This window comes from Pteropus vampyrus, unplaced genomic scaffold, assembly GCF_000151845.1.
Source record: "Pteropus vampyrus isolate Shadow unplaced genomic scaffold, Pvam_2.0 Scaffold44, whole genome shotgun sequence".
Taxonomy (NCBI): Eukaryota; Metazoa; Chordata; class Mammalia; order Chiroptera; family Pteropodidae; genus Pteropus; species Pteropus vampyrus.
This window is the reverse complement of record NW_011888825.1, coordinates 8,716,740-8,722,702: the sequence shown is the minus strand read 5'-3', so window position 1 is coordinate 8,722,702 and position 5,963 is coordinate 8,716,740. Positions and strand designations below refer to the sequence as shown.

Genomic DNA, 5,963 nt, shown 5'->3' with positions numbered 1-5,963 from the left:
TTTTCTTTTTCTTTTTTAAAAGATCAACAGAGGCCATCTGGGCAGTGGGATTATGAGCTTTTGTTTGTTTGTTTCTATGTATTTTTTTTTTAATCTTGAAAATAAAACAAGTAATTTTAGTGGGAATTGATATGGTTATTTGAAAACAAAAGGGAAGAGTATGTAGGAACAAGCCTCAACATGTAGAGGTCAGGAATAGAAGGAAAACCCAGCCAAGAGACAGGACATGCTAGTGTGGAAAGCAGGAAATCAAGGAATGTGTAATGGAGAAGCCAGCTACAAAGAATGATTCACGTAGAGAATGACAAGTGGGTGAGGGCCGCTGAGAGGTGGCCAAAGATAAGCTCGGAAAGCCACTTTTTGATAAAAGGTCATTAGAGAGCTTATGGAGTGATAAAGAGTGAAAGCCAGATTTGAATGTATTGACTTTCAAGGTAGGTATGTTCTGTCTAGAGTTTGGTTGTTGGCGATGGGAAATAGAAGATCTAGGAAGGGTCATGGTTTTGCTTTTGTTTTTAAATGGTGATACTAGAGCTTGTTTATAGGTGTGTGGTCAACAGCACCTATCCACTAATTCTATCTTATCTTCAGAATTTGTTTTTTTACCTGCTCTGTCACAGGCTTCCTTTTTTTAATTTTAATTTTTATTTTTATTTGTGGTAAAATATACATAACAAAATTTACTATCTTAATCAACTTTAACTCTTCAGTTCAGTAATGTGAAGCACATTCACGTTACTGTGCAAACAATTCCAGCACTTTTTTATTTTGCAGAACTGAAACTCTGTACCTGTTAAACAACTCCCCATTTCTCTTGTCCTCAGTTTCTGGCAACCACCATTCTACTTTCTGCTTCTTGTCACAGGCTTTCTTTTGCTAGAGACAGTGAGGCAATAATTCTTCATTATTTCTGTGGAAAAAAACAAGCCTCATTAGTGGTGAGCTTACAACAAAAATTATAAAATACAAAGAAATATGCAGTTCTAAGCAAGAGTTAACAGTACAACAAACAGAAAAATTAGAGTTCGAATTTGGGATGATGTTTTAATAATCAGACTGAGAAAAGTATCATGCTTTAAAAAGTCATTAAACATAAAAGGAATTGAAACCAAAGGAACAATATTTGTAAAAAAGAACTAACTAGAATTTTCAAAAATAGAAAATATAGCCAAAAAAATTTAACACTTAATAGATATGATAAAAAAGATTAGATAAAAGCTTAAAAAACAAATAATGAACTTGAAGATGGATATATGGAAATTCCTAGAATAAAACAAAGATGTGTAAATAGATAGAAATAGATACGTAGACCAACCCTTGCACATATGATCAAATGATTTTTGACAAAGATGCCAAGACTATCCAATGAGAAAAGGACAGTCTTTTCAACAAATGGTGCTAGGAAAACTGTATATCCACATGCAAAAGACTGAAGTTGGATGCTTACCTAATACCATATATAAAAATTAACTCAAAGTGAATCAAAGACCTAAGTGTAAGACCTAAAACAATAAAACTCTTAGAAGAAAACATAAGGCAAAAAGCTTTATGACATTGACTTTGGCAATGATTTCTTGGCTATGGCTCCAAAGCCACAGGCAACAAAAGAAAAATTAGACAAATTAGACTTCATGAACATTTTAAAAATTTGTGCATTGTAAGACAATATCTACAGAGTAAAAAGGCAACCCACGGAAGAGGAGAAAATATTTGAAAATCTTATGTGTGACGAAGGATTACTATCCAGAATATATGGAGAACTAAAACTCCATATAACAAAACAAAAAACAAAACAGAACAAAACCTGATTCAAAAATGTGCAAAGGACTTGAATAGATATTTCTCCAAGGAAGATATACCAATGGCCAATAAGCACATGAAAAGATGCTCAACATCACTGATCATTAGGAATGATTACAAAAAACTACATTGAGATACTCCCTAACTCCCTCACTCCCATTAGTATGGCTACTATTTTAAAAAAGTAATAACAAATGTTGATGAGGATGTGGAAAAATTGGAAACCCTGTACAATGTTGGTTGGAATGTAGAACGATGCAGCCACTATGGAAAAATGTGTGGTGGTGATTCCTCAAAAAAAAAAAAAAAAAGAATTACCATATGACCCAGCAATTCCATTTCTGGGTATACACCCCAAAGAATCGAAAGCAGAGATATTTTCACACTCATGTTTATAGCGGCATTATTCACAATAGCCAACAGGTGAAAGCAACCCCAAAATGCATTGACAGGATAAGCAAAATGTGGTATATACGATGAATGGATAAGCAAAATGTGATATATACATACAATGGAGTATTGTTCAGCCTTAAAAAAGAAGGAAATTTTGACACATGCTACAATGTGGATGAACTTTGAGGACATTATGCCAAGTTAAATTAGCCAGTCAGAAAAATACAAATACTGTATGATTCCACTTATATAAGATACTTAGAATGGTCAGAAATCATGAAGACAGAAAGTAGAATGGTGGCTGCCAGGGGCTTGTGGGAGGGGAGAATATGAAGTTATTGTTAAATGTGTAGAGAGTTTCAGTTTCGCAAGATTTTTGAAAATTATGGAGATCGATGGTTATGATTGGTTGCACATTATGAATGTATTTAATGCTATTGAACTATATACTTAAAAATGGTTAAGATGGTAAATATATATATATATGCCATATAAAAATTACTAGAGTAAGAAGGAAAAAAATGGTTAAGATGGTAAATTTTATATTATGTATATTTCCTATAAATAAATATGGGGGAAAAGAGATGGAATATATGAAAGATATAGGTCCATCATATATCTAGTAGGAATTCCAAAGACAGAGAATAGAGACACTGACAGAAATTGTCAGAGACATTTGACAAGAGTCAAAGACAAAGTAAGACATGAATCTGAACATTCAAAAATCATAATGAACATTGTATTGGAGATTCTAGCCTGGGCAATTACGCAAGAAAAGGAAATAAAAGGCATCTAGATTGGAAAGGAAAAAGTAAAACTAATTTGTATTTGCAGTGACATGGCTTTATATGTAGAAAACCCTAAGGAGTCCACAAGCACACACAAAAAACAAACTACTAGAACTAATAAATGAGTTCTGCAAGGTTGCAGGATACCACATCAGCACACAAACATTAGTTTTATTTCTATAACACTAACTGAACAATCCAAAGATGAAATTAAGAAAGCAGTTCCATTCACCACAGCATCAAAAAGAATAAAATACTTAGTAATAAATTCAACCAAACAGGGGCAAGACTTGTACACTGAAAACTACAAAACATTGTTGGAAGAAATTAAAGACTTAAATAAATGGAAAGAGTTCCCATGTTTGTGATTAGAAGACTCAATATTGCTACAGTGGCAATACTACCAAGTTGATCTACAGATTCAATGTAATTGCTATCGAAATTCGAACTGGCCTTTTTTGCGGATTGGACAAGCTGATCCTAAAATTTACATGGAGATGCAAGAGACGCTGAATTGTCAAAACAATCTTGGAAAAGAACAATGTTGGGGGCCTCACACCTCAACAACAGCACTAAAAATCAGAAGACAGTGAAATAATATCAAGTGCTGAAAGAATAATGTCAGTTAAAATAAAGATAAAGAAGCAAAAAGAAAGCATTGTAAATAATACAAAATAGGTGGTAGAATTAAATCCTGTGGGTCCCAGGCCTGGCTGGTCCCAGGTCTGGCTGTGATCCAGGCTTGCAGCTAGGAATAGGACCCCAGATTTAGAATGTTACATTAGTGTAGTAGGGCGCCTGTGCCTAAATATGTAAACATAATTCAGCTTATTGTATCACACATGTATGGCTGAACACCACTATTGTACTATGATTTATGTGGAGCCCATATAGTCCCCTGGGGAGCAGAAGGGGAGCACAAGAAATGGAGCCAGAAAAAGAGCAGAAGCAGAACTGCACTCCCTGCAATAGAAGCACGCTCCCCGCAATAAAATTGGTGCCTGCCATTTCATTCTCATGTGGGCCCCTTATGCGTTCTTCCAAATGGGCATCTCACTACCAAAACCTTCCCTTCCTGATCAGCTCGTCACTGACAAATCCAAATAATGTATAATCATACTAAAGGAAAACATGTTAAATTTACCAGTAAAAAACAGACTCTCAAGATTATCCCCTTTTCATATTTTTTTGCTCTGCTTATTTTTTTCATGGTTGTATGCTGCTTCCTTCACTTAACATCACATAAGCATTTTTTCATGTTTTTATAGGCTTTTCCTAAAAATAGTTTAAAATCTAATTTGCCTGTATATAATAAGCACCTGAATATAGACTGAGTCACCTCATTATATTGCACCTGGACCTTTCATTTGTTTCCAGTTTTTCTCTATCACCAGTATTGTTTCTGTAAATATCTTTACATGTAGAATTTTTATCCTTGAGAACCTAATCTCAAATAAAGTATTGTCAGAAATGAGTACTTCTAAAGAAATCTTTGCTAACTCAGTATATTTTAAGAAGTATGTTATTTTAATTTTTTTTAATTAATGAGGTTGACTATCTTTATGTTTAGGTGTTTTTCTTTTAATTACCTGTTTATATCCTTTGCCTGTTTACCAGTTTGGGGACTAGTGGGATTCTTTTTCTTATCAATATATACAAGCTCTTTATAACTAGAAAATTGTTACTAGTTTTCTATCGGTTGTATTTCTGACTAGTTTTTCTATATTCCTTTAAATTTTTATAAAGGAATATTATTAAAAGAGTATTATTAAAGGAGTATTCTTAAAAATATTCTATTATAAAAGCAATTCGTACTAAGCAGCACATACATAATATGTTCACATAGTTCGGAAAGTTACAGAACTGGAAATAAATTTGCTTTCTATTTTTTTTTTTACTCTGCTTCCCCAGAGGTGTCCCACTTTTGAACCATTTCTTTTCATAGTTCTGATGATTGTTGCCAGAACTTTATACCTACATTTCTTATCACCTTTGACTCACTGTTAGGAAGGATGAGGATTACAGCTCACTTTCCATACCATCTTCCTCTACCTTATTGTGGTTATTTCTAGTTCTCTTAGTGTTTACATTTATGACTTTAAATAATAAACTTAGACCCTCATTTCTTAGTTCAGTACCATCACAGACACTGTAACTTGACCTCCTTAGTTGTAAAATGAGGCACATTGTGTCCTTATATTTTTTCCCCACCTCTCTTCTCATTTGCCTCCAAAATTCCCTAAGTTGTTTAACAGTCACCTGGGTGCTGTGAGCCAGGAGTTGTTCTAAATACTTTATGAAGAGTAACTTATGGAATCCTCATTACAATGCCACATGGGCATTTACTATTATTTCCCACGTTTATGGATAAAGAAACTGAGACTCAGAGAGGATAATTTGTTTAAATTCAAGGAAGTAATTGGCTAAGATTTGATCCCGGAGGCTTCCCTTTAGAGTTCATATTCTTAATCTCAATGTTATGCTGCCTCTCAGCTGTATATCATTGCTTTTGTAAATACGATTATAGACATAAGTGATAGTCTTGTATCAGATGGAAAGGAAATGTAATCCCAATAGTCACTAAAACTGTCCCACCTGAAAGATACTTTTACAAGTAAAAGATGAAATGGGTTATTTTTTCTTGCTTTCATCAGTTGGTCAATATCACATCATATCTTAGTTTGCTTCATAGTTAGGCCCTGACTTTTCTTACACAGCTTTCTTCTTTCTTTCCCTCCTTCCTTCTCTCCCTTACCCCCCTCTCTCTCTTTCCTTTTTTCTTTTGTTCTGTATTTTTCACAGCCTTTATTTCTTGTTGACAGAGCAGTGTGTATCCTACCCAGCTACTAAGATCACCCAGTGTTCAAACAGACCTTAAGTTTGAATCCATTTTGTTCTTGAAAGGTCAGGGTTCTTTGATTCCTTGTTTTAATTTGTATCCAATGATTTCTAGACTTTTTCTATCTGCATGTTTCAAACAAA

The 5,963-nt window shown here is 34.0% G+C and overlaps 1 long non-coding RNA gene across 1 annotated transcript in view; it reads right to left on the bottom strand.

Moving 5' to 3' along the window:
* Nucleotides 1–5,963, bottom strand: part of LOC111738857 — a 38,046-nt gene that overhangs the window by 8,620 nt on the left and 23,463 nt on the right. Inside the window, exon 2 of the long non-coding RNA XR_002780003.1 lies at nt 791–910. This is a non-coding gene — a long non-coding RNA (uncharacterized LOC111738857). The remainder of the gene's footprint in view (nt 1–790; nt 911–5,963) is intronic.